The sequence below is a fragment of the Labrus bergylta genome, chromosome 4 (assembly GCF_963930695.1).
Source record: "Labrus bergylta chromosome 4, fLabBer1.1, whole genome shotgun sequence".
Lineage (NCBI taxonomy): Eukaryota > Metazoa > Chordata > Actinopteri > Labriformes > Labridae > Labrus > Labrus bergylta.
This window is the reverse complement of record NC_089198.1, coordinates 28,778,070-28,794,810: the sequence shown is the minus strand read 5'-3', so window position 1 is coordinate 28,794,810 and position 16,741 is coordinate 28,778,070. Positions and strand designations below refer to the sequence as shown.

Here is a 16,741-nt window from a genome sequence, read left to right as displayed (position 1 = left end):
TATTAGAGTCACTTGTCTCCACTTGTGTCATGCATTCGAACTAAATCAAATTACGACATCTTGAAAAACATCTCAGACGCTAGCTGTGAAGGCTTTGTAGACCGTCTATGCTCAAAGCACAGTTTATTGGCTGAGACGGCAAGTGGACATCAGGACGATATTGCCAATAAAGCCTTGTGTGTGCAGTGCAGCTTATATGCAAGTTCAGTTGAGCTTTTATGTGAAGGTGATGTAGAAAAGAGGGAATACATCTTCAGATTTGCATTAGGCAAAATCCTGTTCACTTCCAAGTGTGCCATCTTTATTTACTGTTCTTACTCATTCATATCTTGACCGTGAGCTCCAGTGTGACACGATGACATGCCGTCAACGCTAATGGCCTTTGATGGCATCAAGGCTCTGTCAGGAGGATGCAGTAGGTGCTCAGAGCCAAGGCCCTCGGTAGCCCCGTGTGGATGAAGAGCTGTCATCTCTGTCCCTCACTGCCAAAGAAGCCCACCTCCCCTCCCCCCTTCCTGCCTCCCTAAAATCCTATCCATCTGCCATATCAGCGGGGCAGACGGAGTGCAAGGCATGCACTTTTCTGCAATTCACTGTTGTTCTTTAGCATGCAGAGCTAGGAGGGCTTCTGTGGAAGAGTCTTCACTGCTACAATCAACACATGGTCAGTCACTGAATTTCTCCACAAAAAAAAATTGCTTTTGGCTTGTCTTGAGGCCAATGCCTTAAAGTCTGTCTTCTAAAAAGAGTTTTAGCTGCAACTGTCAGTCTTGAATCATCTTTACCGCTTCCATAAGCTAAAAGCATTTGGTGGAGTGTTCTGACAAAGTGCCTTGGTACTGACTTCCATTTTTTTTTTTTTTGCCCAGAAAATCAGTCAGCATGATTTTTTTTGCACCTGAAAGTGCACACAAAATCTCTGACTGTCCATATGCTTGTATAACTGCGTACAGGCCAAAACGGGTAATGGCCTGGACAGAGATTCCCGCGAGGAAAGAAGCTTTTAGAGGAAAAAAACACAGCTATAATGTGCCGACATCCTTCCACCGAAAGACAGCATGCAAGCTAAAACACGCAAAGTCATGATTCCTTCTCTAACGCCATAAATAAAGAATAGCTTCATGACTGTCATATTTCAAATATCTCTACCCACCTCATCAGTAATGCAACAGTGTCATAGCATGTTAAGTGTCAACAGTGAATATTAACAGAGGACGAGAAGGAGCTTTTTTTTCCTCCCCTCGTAGGACCATTCGCTTGCCTGCACTTCTAATATAAAGTAGATGTAGAATCCAGACCAAGCTCAGTGTGAAAACTGGCTCATTATTCATTGCAGTCAGCGTTTAATCTACATAACCTATGTGAATTTGTCACATTTCTCCCACTTTTGAAGCATGGAGCATGTGGCATTTAAGTCCAGCCCTGATAAGACGGCTGACTGTTTGACCTTCATGTAATGTTCTGCATCAATTCTGGTACAGCCAGTGTGTTTGTAGGTGTGTGTGTGCAAGTCGGCGAGTGTGAGTTCTAATTAGATGAAAACCTGAACAGAATCGGTTGACAATGACAAGCGAAACGAATGACACCAGCCGGTGAGCCGTTGCTCTATTTGTCCCCATCCAGCATTTGTCTGAAATGAAAGAGTGCGTCATCTGAGCACTTCTGCTGACAGGGCAAATGCCCAGCCAAGGCGCCGAGGTCTTACATGCGTGTCACATGTTCCTGTCAACTCAACGGTACATTTCCCAATACACAAGATGTGATAAAACTGTCTACTGTGCCATAACCGTGGAGGAGCATCCACACAGAATCGATGTTTGGATCCTGAATGAAAGATGTAATAACACACACACAAACAAGTGGCATCTCTAGGACATGAAGCTATTTGGGCTCTAATGATTCATAAAATTCAGAGTTGGATTTGATAGCTTTATGTATTTCCATCACTGCAAAATGAGGACTGCCTGAGTTAATTACTGCCATATTTCCATTTCTAATTAACTGTGACACCTAACTTAATGCAAGCATGAAAGTATAATATGTGATACGAAACAATGGTGTTTTGTCCCATTTCGAGTGTTTTCTCCGCAGGATTACACCAAACAAAGCTCTTCACAATACAACAATAACAAACACATGTGGTGTCAAAACATGAGCCTTCACATTGACCGAACAACAACACTGCTGTATTGTTCCACAGATATTGGTCAGTTGTTTGAGTCATCACCTGTAGCAGATCAAGCACACTGCATCAGTGATAATCAATGATATGATTAATTGTTATTCTCCAAAATAATTTTAGACAAAGACCGCTTAACTTTTCCATACCATGTGTTTTAAGACAATACAGGCTCTTTCATTTTAATGATCAATAGTATCAAAAAGTACCAAAGATTTGCTACAGAGAGAGCACTCCAATTTTTGGTAATTAAAATAAATTACCCAATATCTAGCGCTTATAGAACTTGCCATTGTATCGAAACAGGTGAAATTGTAGTTTGACTTTTTGACTTTTACTAGAATGGATAAAGCTTTAAGATTCTGGTATCTCGACTGCCCTTAGTTCCTGTAGACTATTTGTAACATTTATAAATATCCTTATGTAAATGACTGTATAGCCTGGCCAGCATACATTTTGCCAATTCTGACAGCAGATGGTACATTTTTGGCTTTTTTTTGCTGGAACAATCGTCCAAAACAAGATATTTAGCTTAGTAAAAACAATAAATGGCTACATTCGGGTGGCTGTAACAAGGAAATACCTGGCATTTCAGCTTTATGATTAATGAATGATTTCAGGCCGATAGAATTTAACAGCATTATTTTTTCAGAGGCCTTGCACTGTAGGTACTGGACATATTCTGCATTCTTATTACCTCTATGAAAAAAAGCATTTTTCCCACACTGCCAGCAGGCACGGTGTGAGTAAGCACCCAACTCATTGAGCAGACACAAAATACTATGTTTAGACAAAAACAATAATTATTTTCACATGCATGGGCTAGCAATGCCATTGGCGTTCTGACTGGTTTACAAAAAAACCTTGTTATGGGTATTTAACTATTTAAACAACTGAAATCCTTAACAATAATGACATTACACAGCATCTACACCATTTACAGCTGCAGAGAGTATCCTACAGAAAATGAAATGCTTCACATAATTACATTTGACTGTCAGGTGAGAGGAGCAGAATAAGCAGCTCCTGGAGATATGCAGGTATGTGAAGCAAGGGTAAACATTAAAGCCATAACGACACCTGTAAGAATCCTCTTCTATGTGTTTGGTGGTTAAAAGTTATAATTAGATGGCCTGTGCAGTGGGATTGCAACGCCATCTGGGACCATCTGAGATCACACAGAAGATGAATAGCAACAGTTTCCTCATCTCACCACAGACTTTGTTATGCATACCAATGGGCAGATAACTGCACATTTCCGAATGTTTTCTAAAAGCTCACATTCAAATATCTCACATAAGAAAAATCAAGGAAAGAGCAGTGATATTTTGAGCTGTCAGCGTGTAATAAACCGAGGATTGGCAACCTTTACTGACTGCTGGTCTAAAATATCCTAAATTGAGAAAATAAAAAATTATCATGCAGCTATAATGCAGACTCTAGTGGGTTGATTCTGTAACTCATTGAATCACTTATAAAGCTGCAGTGATTGATTAATTTGTCAAAATACAGAAATTCCAATTTCTACAGTGAATATTTTCTGCCTCTGGTACACTAAACTGAACATGTTTGAGGAATGGATTAAACAAGGCTTTATAGCATGATATCTTTGCCTTTGAGAAACACTTACCCATTTTTTTTACCATTTATGACAGTTGATAGACCAATGAATAAACTGATTAATTAAGACGATAATCAGCATATTAAATACAATTACATGTCATAGCTGGTTGCAGTGCTTATGTAATCGTATTATTACGAAAACACAGAGTTAAATATCAAAATGCAGGTAAAGACCACCTTTAACCTTTTTCTTGAAACCTAATAAAATGAAGGTAAGCCACTACTATGTAAATATATCCCGTGTTGCAAAACAATAAACGCTGAGTCAATTATCTGTGCTTTTACTGTTGCTGCTAATGCTTAGTTTTAGTCATTACCAGTGACATTAACAGAACACTGGCATCCTAAAGGTTCAGCCGTTGAATTCCAACATCCTTCACTCATTAGTCTTTCCACTTATTCCTCTAAAGACGTCTTCGGCTCTTGCCCTCCAGGAGCATTTTGACTCTTTAATGAGTTTTGTGGGTTTTTTTAAGCTTAGGTGGTAAAAATATAATTAAGAGTACTTGGTACATTTAGGTAATGGCTACCTTCTAACATATGTTGATACAGAACAAGAGCAAAGATGTCAAAAGGTCTTGACAAAGCAAATTGCCTTGGCCAATTTTAACAGAATTTGGACTTTAGTTGTTAATCACAAAGTGGAGTTGGAGAAAAAAGTTCCACCGCTTACAGAAAAGGTTGTATAATCAAAAGCAGGCGGCCCCTGGCTTTCTAGGAGGTCCTTTAGAATAAATGACACACAAAACGGATTAACATTTGACCTTTCAATGTCATCCATATTCAGCACTTCACTCAACAGCACAAACATGCTTTGAAGGAAAAACAACAAATCACACAAGGTGTGGGATAAAAATAGCTGTTATATGGTGGTGCAGGCCATTTTTAGGCTGTGCGCCTGTTTCCACTTTCCCCATTGCAGGGGTGCCCTGTAAAACATTGGTGTAAATGGTTTATAATGCCACCAGTGGACTCTGAAATGGGAGACCTGGTTTCAATCAGCAGTCAAATTGCTCCTACATTACGGTCGCAGACAGAGTAGTAAATCACTCTTTGCCTCTATGCTGCTGACGTAAAGGAACAAGCATTGTTAAAACTCCGCCAAGCGTGCTACTGAGAGCACCCTGTCACTGTGTGAGGGTGGGATTCTAAACAGGACAATAGCAGTTACTTGTCTCTACAGACGGAAGAGTTCTTGGACAACCTGATGTCTAGGAAGAAAATCTACAAACTGAGTATCTGCCATGGGATGTGTTGACAACAGATAGAGACCTTATTTGCAGCTTTAGGCCCCTGTAACTTCCAAAAAGCTTCATTACAACCAGTTTGAACCAGTTTGCCTGTTTTAAAAGAGTTCTTGGTTTCTCTGTGCCAACGCCCCAACAGTGGGCCAGTGAAGCATCTCAGAGCACTTATAATCCCCTATAAAGCTTAGAAATGCTGATCCCGCCCACCACAGACCAACACACTTTGGGCAGAACCTCTCATTAGAACTCCAGGGCCCTGAAATTACAAAGATTTACCCATATGGAAAGCATGAGAAAGCGTCAGCTGGGAGAGGGTTGTGCCAAGTGGTTTTCCAGCGTGTGGTCACAGAGGAGCTGGTTTTGCTTTAACAGTGCCGTTCAGACTGCCCCCCCCCCCCCTGCCAGGGAGTACTGGCATTTGAGGATTCAGGAAGCTGAGGCAGATGCTCTGGCAAGTAGCCCCACACAAGGCCAGCGAGGAAATACCCACCAGGACAGGGACGTAGCCAGGTCAAAAAAACACAACCGCATTAAAAATGTATAGTAAATCAATGTTGAGGTAGAAAACATAATCAATTTCACCTGAGTTTGGGTTCTTTATACCACAGCTGACAAACCACAAAACAAACGTTCCAGTGTCAGTAAGCTGATGCTTGCTAATTGCTTCCGTGCAGCCCAGTATTAGACAACTATGAATGCCTGGTAGATGACGTCACCTGCTTTCTTTCACAGGCACTCTTTCAAGAAATCCCAAGAAATCATTCACCAAACAAACGGTTGACTCTCCTGGCAAGGAACAAAAGAAGAAAGCAAAGTAATGATCCAATGCAGGCCAACCTGTAATCCTCCAGGAGTCATGAAGATTAGGTCACGTGAATCATTTATGTTTTGAAGTGGTTGGAGTACAAAGCAGGCCTAACAGCTTGCACTAATGTTTAAATATTCAGTAAATACCACTAGTGCTTAAATCACGGCAGAGAAGCATAAACACATTTTACAGACAACACCAAAAAATTAAAGATTCATTGTAAAAAAAAACGTTTTAAAAGCACACAAAATGAAGGAATAAACAGGAAAATCAGCCAGAAGAAACACAGAGCAGCTCCTCTACAACATGTTGCCACCATGATTGAGGAAAACCTAAATGCTTCAGCAGCATGGGACATAACAGCACTGTCAACGCAGGTTTTAAATAACAGATATACCAACCAAATCACAGCAGGTACCTCAACAGCGTGCATGCAAACATAACAAAAAGGAGTCATCTTTGGTACGAAAGAAATACAGTGAGTGCACCTATATATGCACGCTATCTCTGGGGTCGACAGGACAGCTGACATGCAAAAAAAAAGATATGAATTGATGGACTGCATGCCTAGAAACTAATGCATAGTGCATAGTAAATAAGACAGAAGAGTATGATATAACCCTGAATTTAAAACACAAACACAGCATCACATTATTTTCAGTAGGCGGGAGCCAAGAGTTAGACACCCAAACATGCAGCGAGGCCTATAGGATTCATTTGCAGAAAGCCTCTGATGCAATTCCAGGAAACTAACCCACCCTGTATCATCCTGTTACAGTTTGGCTCGTGGTTATGGTCTCTTCTTTGTGTCTGCGACAGCAATAATCAGGTTTATATATTGATAATTGGTGGCCATGGAGCTACCCCAGCTTGTCAAACTTGCATGCAATCCTTTGTTTAAATAAATCAAACAGGGGCAGTGGGCTTGATGCAGTGCTGAGGGTCTTTCCTCCCCTTATTTAACACCTATTCAAGACATGCACAAGGTTACAGGTTACTATACATTACGGTTCATATGTTAAGGCAGACGATTCTCGACAATTTCATTATCTTGTAAAAAAAAAAAATAGATATATTTGCAAGGAGCAGCTGCATGCTATGTAACCTGTCTGCGCAGACACTGCTGCAGCAATAGTGTTTTTTTTAAGGGCAGATGAATGACATAAACACGTCACGACAGGAGCTTCTAAAACTGATGGGCATCCAAGAAGTCAAATACCTGTCTGTGAAAAGGATAACTAAAGGAAGAAAAAAAGGAAATATTTGGTATGCCGGGGGGGCGCTCTAACATGAAGTAAGAAAACCCACACGTAAAGGTTAAACATGTTTAATATGAGGTCCGATAAAAGGAACAATTCCTCACATTGCAATTCAGACACAGAAATAGGGTGACGACAGGCTCACGCCCCACGGACCACCGCTGCTCCTATTTATATTTCATTTCTGATTCTCGACAGATTTTCTGCTTGATTGAAGCTCTCATCCCTCCGCAGACTACACAGCAGCGACGTCAATGTCGCTCACTGAAAAGTGCCAGCAGTCAGTTTATTGGCCAACTCGGCGCAGGTTTGTTTATCGAAAATCACTTGCGAAATAATTAATCTGCTTCTAACCCAGTCACCTTTAATTTCTGTGGACATTTGGGTCTGAACGGAAGACAGCATTTGGCTTCGAGTGTCTTCCACCAAAGCAGACGAAATATCTGCAGCTCTCATTTCGTGTCGGGTAGCCTAAAAGTTGTCAGTGTATTCGTTTAGAGTTTGCATAAATAAACACAGCAACAAAGTGTGTGTGTGTGTGTGTGTGTGTGTGTGTGTGTGTGTGTGTGTGTGTGTGCGTGCGTGGCTGGTCGAAGATCGTCTATTCCAGACGGGGCTGAATTACAATATTTAACCGTGAACGTTTCACGTTTCATGCCATTTTCAAAGTATCCCCAGCTCGCAAAGCACAGTCAACAAACACATACTGTTTCAAAAATGTTCAATAAGTTAGCAAACGACAGCGCTAAAAGCTTCGTCTTTAAGTTTAAAAATAATAATAAAAAAAGATAACGGAGCACTTACTGAATCTCCTCTTTGTCGCCGCCGTTTGCATTTCTCTCCTTCCCTGAACCCGCTAAACGTTTAGTCCTGTCTCCACTTTGCAGCAAGCGCAAATTCCACTTCATGTGATTAACAAAATACAAGCGTTAAGGTAGAACCAGCCCGGAGAGTAAAATAAGAGAGAGAGAGAGAGAGAGAGAGAGAGAGAGGGGGAAAAGGGAGTCCAGTGGCAGCCCAGAGGAACACGAGGTCCTATCCCGGCCAGTCGACCGGGGGTCGTGGTGGATACTGGATCTATTCGTGTCTCACCGCTAACGGGTTCACGTCAGCACCGCTCAAGTGTCGCTGCCTGCACGCAAAGAAGCCGAGAACAAATGTTTATTTCCTCTCTTGCAAGTAAATCTCTTCTTCGTCTTCTTCTTCGTCTCATGCAAGTTTATTCGTTTAAGGACAAGTCCGTACGTACACAGGTTCCCCTCAAAAAAAAAAACAGAAGGAGCTGTGGCAGGTTAGGGAGCTGCTGCTGCTCCGTCTCTCCCTCCACAGTCACGCTTCTCTCTCTGCCTCTGTGGAAGACAACACACACACACAGACACACACACACACACACGCACACACACACACACACATACACACACAGGTCGGTCAGCAGGATTTTCGGATCCACTCGGCTACACTCGCCGCTGTGTCCATTCATCCCAGCCTTCTCAGGTCCTGCAAGACACGACGGGATACCAAACCTGCCATTTTTATTCCTCTGTTTACACTTTGCACCTGCTAAACCCGACATGAACATGCTATGAGGAAGGTGATATGGGGCATAACTTTGTGGTCTGGGATTTACTCTGTGTAAGTAAGGGAAGACCTCTTAATACACTCTCTTATTATAACAGATGAATAAAACATAATCTTGATCTTCCTTGGAAGCCCTTCGAGCAATTCCAGGTGGTTTAGTGAAGTTGTGATGATGCTTTGCCATATTATCCAAAAGCTAAATTTGACAAACATTAGAATGGACATATTGGACGAAATGCAATGAGTAGGCTATTTCATGTTTTTTTTCCTAATACATTGTATTGGTATATCTACAGGTCCTTTTTGAACAAACAATAATGGTGTTTTAGACTGATGTTGGAACATGTCAGACCATTTAGGAGGCTACAACATCTTCCATTTATTTGCTTGAAAGCAACAAATGAAAAAATATCCAGCACCAATTGGCAGCCAGTGACAATTGCAGCAGTGTTTGGACCTCCCAACCTTTACCTTTCCTTTTTTCTTTTTTTTTTTACATAGATCTGCTAATGAACAAGGAAACTTTACTTAAAGTTATCATTAATACACACAATCTGTTTTGAGTTATTAAAGGTTATGAAATGTTTTATTTCATATAAAATAGCTTGATAAAAATAGCTAATTCCAAAAAAATCTTAAAGAATGTGCTACTTTTGGATCCTCTACATCGCCCTTGAGCACCAGCATGAAACCAAAACAAACTGCTGTTAAGCGACACCTCCGCTCTCCTCCAGCAGCAACACACCTCCAACCCCTCTCCTCTCGTGTTCTCATGAAGGGAGTTATCAATTAGAACGCCCCATAATTAGGCACCATTAAGCACAAGTGGCGGACAAAATTGTCCTTTGATCGAGCTAAAATTGCCTGTGGCCTTGCATTCTTGTGTTAGCAGGCTAACGTTAGCACACTTTGGTTAACTCATAGCTTCATAAATTGACACATAATGACAGTGATCTAAAGACACTTAAGTAACATCCAAATAAGCAGAGTGAGTATGTTCTTCTTTTCTCTAGTCCTTAACTAAAACAGCTTTAGACGCAAGGTCGTCCCGTCCATGTAAACATGATGTAAACACCAGCCAACATAATAATACAGCTGGGACTCATACTTCTCTCTCATGACTCAGAGTGACATTTACAGAGGGTATACTTCATTTCTGCTGTAAATTTAGATACACTTTGATGTTACCAGGTTCCAATTCTTTGTTGTAAAGCAACAATGTCATAAATCTAAAGCAGCTGTGGCAAACTCAGTCACTGCAGGTAATTTCTTTTCTCTTTTAACACTATGCAAATGCTTAAAAATACAGACAATATGCCTGGAAACCAGGATGTAGATGATTCTGGATTATTAAGAATATATGAAGCTACTGCAGGAGTCAGCCCATTTTAAATATAGACTTCTTATTACAGTCTCTCATTATAAAAGTGGGAATAAGGTATTCCTCATTTTCCTGGAGAGCCCCTCCAGCTAACCCAGGTGGTCCCCAGGCCCCACTCTTGAAGCCTCTGCCATAACCAAAATCATGAATCATCACTGTGAATAGAAAATGTATAAATACCACCCTATTATGCCCATTTTCTACAGCAAATACAAAGGATCTACAGCACCCACTCCTCATCCTCCTTGCTCTAACCTTGCAAAAGCCCAGGACTGTTATTCATAATTTATTAGCACAGCCCAACTTTCTGGCTTTTCACAGGTACTCGAAATTGTTTTTTTTAAAGACAGCCTTGGGAAAAGGTTGTAGGAAATATTCCCCACAGTTCAGTGACACACAAGCATGTTAAACAAGCTGACTCTGACAAGGAACACTGCAATGATTTTGCAACTTGAACACATATGAATATTGAAAAAGATACCCAAGCGTACAATACCTTCAGCTTAACTGTAAAATCCACATAAGTGCTGCAGTATAACAATTATTCTCTTTGCATTGTTGTCATGATAATCATTATATGAACAAATTGGAAATCAATGTAATCAATTCAATGTCTACAGCCAAGATTCTTCGTTAGCTGTAATTAACTACAAAAAGAAGAAAATCTCCATATTTAAGAAGCTGGAATCAGCAATTTGTTTACTTTTTTGCTTGAGAAATCATGTAAACAATTGAGCTATTATCAAAATAGTGTGCCAATTAATTTCCACAGATTCAAGTTTCTGTTTGGCGCCCCCTGTTGACAAAGCTGTACCTCATATCTCTTCGCTTACTCTGTCCTGTACATCTGTAAGTAGTGTTTTTTAAACAAAAGTATATCTCATTGAGATTATTTGCCATGGAAATGTAAGCAAAGTTTCTGAAACTCTAGAAAGTTTGTGTTTTTCAAACCAAAAATATCTTTCAAATGTGTCACTCATTGGGAATATTTCCATGGAAATGACAACAAAAGCTGTTTCAGCCGCATGCTGTTAATCACTTTGTCTAACGAAGATCGAGTGGCAGCAGTTTCAGATATTAAAAATAAATATATAGAAATACTCAGTTTTTTTTCCGATGTGCTTGTTTTATTTTGTAGGTCAAATATGAGCATCAGTATTAATTTCAGTCTTTTCATAACCATCTGAAAACTCCTCACAGAACTTTAAGTAATCGTTTAATCATTTCAGCTCTGGATAGTATCACAGATACTCTAAATCTTGATTTTCAATTTACAATAATAATAAAGGGACAGTCAAGGACACATTTTGGAAGTGAGATTTTGTTAGCAGCGCAAGTGTAAAGGGGACTAATAAGAGGACTCTGCTTACAGTGCAGCTTGACTGTTAGTGCATGAGCACTCAAGCGACTCGGTTGAACGTGCAGGGCATGAACACCGTGACCCCCAGTAATGAGGACCCGAATATCTTTAGGATTCTGACAACCCATCTACTCCGCCTTCTAACCTTACCATGATCAATCGTTAGCCTGGCAGAACTCCTGCTGAACTGCAGACCGCCTCTTCTCCAGCACACCCTCCTCATGACTGGTGCACAAGACGTTTAAACAAGGCTTAACATTTCCATAAATGTCTCTTGCTACTGGGCAATCAGGTTGCTTCTTTATTCACCCAAACACTGGCACATCTACTCGATAATATAAACGAGTTGCCATGCTCCCGCACAGCGACTGAAAAGGACCTCTGTTCCTTTTAGCCTACAAATGATAACCTTGGAGAGAGCCCAAGGATCCAGGAATAGGATCCTGTCAGACAATAAAAGGCCAAGCCAGTGCTGCTACACTCAAAGGAAGGCCTTTGTTAACATACAACAACCATCAATATGTAAGGTGCCAGACCGAGGAATTGGTGCATGTGCTTAATAATGCTGTTAGGTATCTCTGGTGGCCAAAACTGAGCCTGTTTTTCAGCTCTGGTCATCTCATGTGGACAGACCTGTAAACAACCTCTGCCAGTGAAGGTCAAAGAATATGTCTAGTGTTGTTTTTTTGTAGCTGTGTTGCATAAGACTCCTTCAAGGGCAACCACGCTTTATAGTTGCCGGATGTTGTGCAAAAGCACCCAAAAAATAACATGTTCTCTACCCTGAGCACCTGAGAAAAACATGTTTTAATGCTGCAGTCCTGGTCCTCTACAATACTTCCATCCAATCAGGTTTCATTAATTCTACTCAGTTACAATAATGGAACTCTGCTGCTTTTTTCGAATGTTACATGAATGAAAGTAGGACATATAAAGTCCTAAGCCCATTTTTTTTCAGTCAATTTAACATCTTATATCAATCGAAGTACTGGAACAAAAACTCCCACTCTAAACTACGTCCTGCTCTTAATTATTGCTGCAATTTGCAGTAAATGGTTGACTAAATTACTGTGAATCCAAAAGGGTCTGAGGTACCGAATCTGCCTCTAACCATAACTCTCCTGGAACATAGCTTCATCCATGGATCCCTCTATCAGCTGTTCCTCCTTATTAATTTCTTTATTGAACTCTATGGGGAAATTAGTTGGTTGGAATTACTTGTAAAAGGATTCATTTCTATCATGAAGCCCCTCAGTCTGTACACGATGGTTTAAAGGCTGAATTTAATATTGGTGCAGTAAGTTTTCGGTCGGTGATCCATGTCAAAAAGAACCATTAAAAAGTGAATACAGACTATTTGAGAGTATATAAAGTGTATATTGTAAAGGAAACTTGTGCTGCGAAGAAATGAAACCAAAGTTTAGAATTTCTTCTTAAGATTAAGCATATTGTGATGATGTGTCAAAGCAAATGTTGTCATTTGCTGTATCGTTCCAGATTTTGCTTCCCCATGGCAGGTTATATGAACATGGCATTTTCATTATCTCCCTCTGGAGCAGCAAACTCCCAAAACAACAAGAAGCCACAGTCAGGGCTACTTCCTTTTTGCATTACAATTGATATGTTAAAGTCATTGAAAAAACTGCATGTAGATTCGGATGTTAGCCCCTCTTCGTACATATTGGAACAGGTTCAGGTTCAATTGCACAATCTGGAAAATCACATTTACATCATCTTAAGCGGTACCCATGGCAATAAGAAGTAATTGCAGACATCAGCCACAGTTATTGTTTCGCTGGCAGACCGAAGCAGCATACACACTCTAAACACTGAATTTGTCGTGTTAGCTCTGCCTTCCACTCTCTGCTGGACCGACCAATGCAAGGTGATGAAAACTCTTCACAAAGGCCAGCTCAGACTACACAAGGTTAAAAATTCTAACAGATTTAGAAATCAGGTTGCATCATGCACAAAGCGACAACAATCACAGATTTTTTTAAATTTCTATCTCATATATGTTGACAAAATAAAACTTTAAAAAAATCTAAATAAAGTCGCTCACTGCAGGATTTTTGTGCACCAAAGGGAATGCATACCACTTCACATGACCATGGATTGTCTTTTCGTCAGAACTCATGAGAGGTAAGATTGCACCAGTTGATCTTTGTCAACAGTACTATACTAACTAATGTTAGCATAAGGTGCTAGAGTATTAACTGTTTCATACTCTGACTCAGACGTTCACTTATTAGTAAGTGCTTTGGCTCAGGAGGTACTGATGTAATAATCCAGATTTGCAAATCAATAATAAGATGATAAGCTTACATGATGTTCAGAAGGTATAAGACTAGATCTTTTAACTCGTCAAATTACTAGAAAATCTGGGCCAAAGGGCCTAAACCATATTTCTCCTGTGACTGTCAGCAGGGCTGAATTTGGTATAAATCAGCAAAAAACTTCTATGACCTTGGTCCAACGGTGTGCCATCTGTGATAGTTTACATGAACAGTCACCAATGACACTCAATTCATAATTTTGCAAATGCAAAGACTTCGATCAGTGATCATTTAAGTCCTACAGAGACATTTATTAAAGTAGAATCTTGAGTGAAATAACACCTGAGTCTAGTTTTGAGTAAAATAGCTTTGTTGACATGTGCCTCATAAGGACTGTTGGGTTTTCAATCATAGCTAATTGGTAAAGTCAACAAGTCAATCACAAGTTGTTTCATGGTAAGACAAATGCAAATGATCATAGAACACAAGTATTTTTAGCTGTCGTCATTTAAAGGATACAGCCTTCAAGCCCCGCGTAGAATGCCGCACTGACATGAGACGTCTGGTCTAGGATTAAATCGTTTGCACCACAAGCTTTCCGGGCCCTTTCCCTTTGATCCATGCACTTAAATATGTCCTCCAGCTGACATAACGTAAACTTTGTCTTGTCATCTGTCCTACATTGCCTGGTTCTCGCTCTAGCACTTATCTTGCTGATACCTTTGTCTTGTTTTCTCCCCGGCTCTTTTCTACATATTTATGCTGTGTAACTTTCAAGTTAAAGCCCTGGTATGGGAACTGTGGAGCATGTACAGAATGCCAAGGCTAGTTTGGGTCAGATGGAGGTGTATACATCCACAAGTAAATTGACTCTCAATAGGAGGTGAGTTAGTCTGACTTCAAGAAATTGGATTGATAACAACTCAGTCGGAATAATACGTTTACATTTATTTTGAAAGTCCAGTTTTAGTCAGACAAACACAATAAATCGACTTCTTCTAAATGCATTTAAACATACTGACCGTCAGGGAGTACCATACAAAAAGTCTATGCTGATTACATTGTGTACATGCTAAGACGAGACAGTTAAAATACTTTGGCATCAATTCTCAAAGGAGAAGATTTTCGCATTTAATTACAAATATCATCAAACCATCTTGGATACTAATGTAACGTCTAAGTCAAAACTGACAAAACCAAAGTCCATTAAATCTATGGCCCCATTTTAAGGGCTGCATCCTTCAGGGGTTGCATTTGAAGACCCATGACATCACAGTAGTGTTTAGAAATGGTAGAAAATGGGGAGTGTCCATTGTTTAGTATGTGATGTAATAGGTCAGTAAGAAGGTCCAGCAGTAACTTGTTGAAAGGGGGCATATCACCATCTACCACAATGAGTCTGACATACTTCCATCAAGAAATCAATTCTCCCCTGGTGCTTGTATACTGGGACAAGGACAGCAGTCCAGTTAAATGGCCTAATTGACCTATAACCGTAGCTCGACTTAACTGTACATGTTAACATTCTGAGTGTGGAAGAAGATCCTTTTTTACAAGATGTACATGATCTCCCTCAGGACTAATGGCAGATGGTCTCATCATTCTGCAAGAAATAAATTCCAAATGCTTTATATAAACACTCAAACAACACCTTTCATTTAATCAACATCAAAAAAAAAGCAAGTGCTGCTTGCAGTGGGTTTGCTCTGACACCAAATTGAATATAATTTGAGTGTAAATTACTCAAATTAAGATGTTTTGTCAGATTTTCAATGCCAATTCTATTTGCACAATACGTAATAGTCGTCTTTGAAGAAGTTGTATTGGTTAAGATTTCTAGCACCAGGGTTGTCTCCATGTTCAATAACAGGAATGACAACCACTTGTTACCCTGTCCCAGAAAATGTCTTCTGCTGTATAATCAGAGAAACCAAAGTGTGTTTTCTGACAAGTTGTCACGAATTGTGTGTTTTGAGCCTCTCAAGGAATTTATTTTCATAGTCTTCTTTGTAAACTAGGGATAAAAAATGGACTGATTTTAGTATTTGATGTTACTTTTAGACTGCTTGGTTTCCCCCCTCCCTGCAAACACAACAGAAAGTAAGTGTTAAAAATAAGCCTGCATAACGCTGTCCTCAGTTATATTCCCCTCTTTCCCCAAGATCATTGTGTAGATTCCGTTGCTTTTGTAGGGAGAAATTTGGTCTTTTCCAAATTAGGGTACAACTCAACATTGCCCCATTCAGATTATTTGGATTCAGTAGAAAACTCTGTCTCTTGGCCCTTAAAAAAATGAAACAATGTCATTTGTAATTGGACAAGATTTCAGTTGGTCCATGTCCATTTTCGTCAGTGTTATTAAACCAAATTAGATTCTGCTAATTCCTAGATTGTGTTCCTGGACTTTCACCAGAAAGCTGTTGGCTCATGAGGATGTTATATAGATAATGTTTTACAGCCAATCATATCATCAAAAATAATTACATGTTCCCATTTTAATAGAATCTTTTTTTTTTTCTGGCACAGGAAGAATCTTACTTTCTGTAGAGTAGAGATAAAAAGTGTTTGTGTGTGTGTGTGTGTGTGTGTGTGTGTGTGTGTGTGTGAGTGCTAGCCATAGTCTGTATAAAACATTGACGTAGTCTCAGTGACATCGCCCATTGGGTTTTGAGGAGACATTTTGAAGCACATCAGTGGTAGTCACCATGTTGGATATGTTATACTGTATCTGCCAAACTCTTAATCAACCTAGAAGCAGACAAAAAGGTGAAGTCGCCTCCTAGGAAGCAGCTAATTCACCCGTTCCGCTAATTATGGAAATTGATTCATAACTCCAAGCTTTGGTATAATCCAATCAAGGGAATTGTACAAACATTAGCACCCCCCTACAGTGTTAACCAATAAAGACCATAGATCCTATTGTTGTACCAGTCCAGGCGCGATTTGTACGTCATGGAGCACAAGGACATTTTTCCATTGGCCTGAAGGTCTATTTGAACAGCAAGAATGAGTGAACTCTGAATTCACACA

General features: G+C 40.0%; 1 protein-coding gene across 1 annotated transcript in view; it reads right to left on the bottom strand.

Moving 5' to 3' along the window:
- The window catches only part of LOC109980547 (receptor-type tyrosine-protein phosphatase F), a 172,686-nt gene extending 164,256 nt beyond the window's left edge, over positions 1-8,430 (bottom strand). The window contains exon 1 of the mRNA XM_065954314.1: positions 7,921-8,430. The gene's annotated coding sequence lies outside the window, so the exon portion shown is untranslated. The remainder of the gene's footprint in view (positions 1-7,920) is intronic.
- Positions 8,431-16,741: the final 8,311 nt, after the last annotated feature.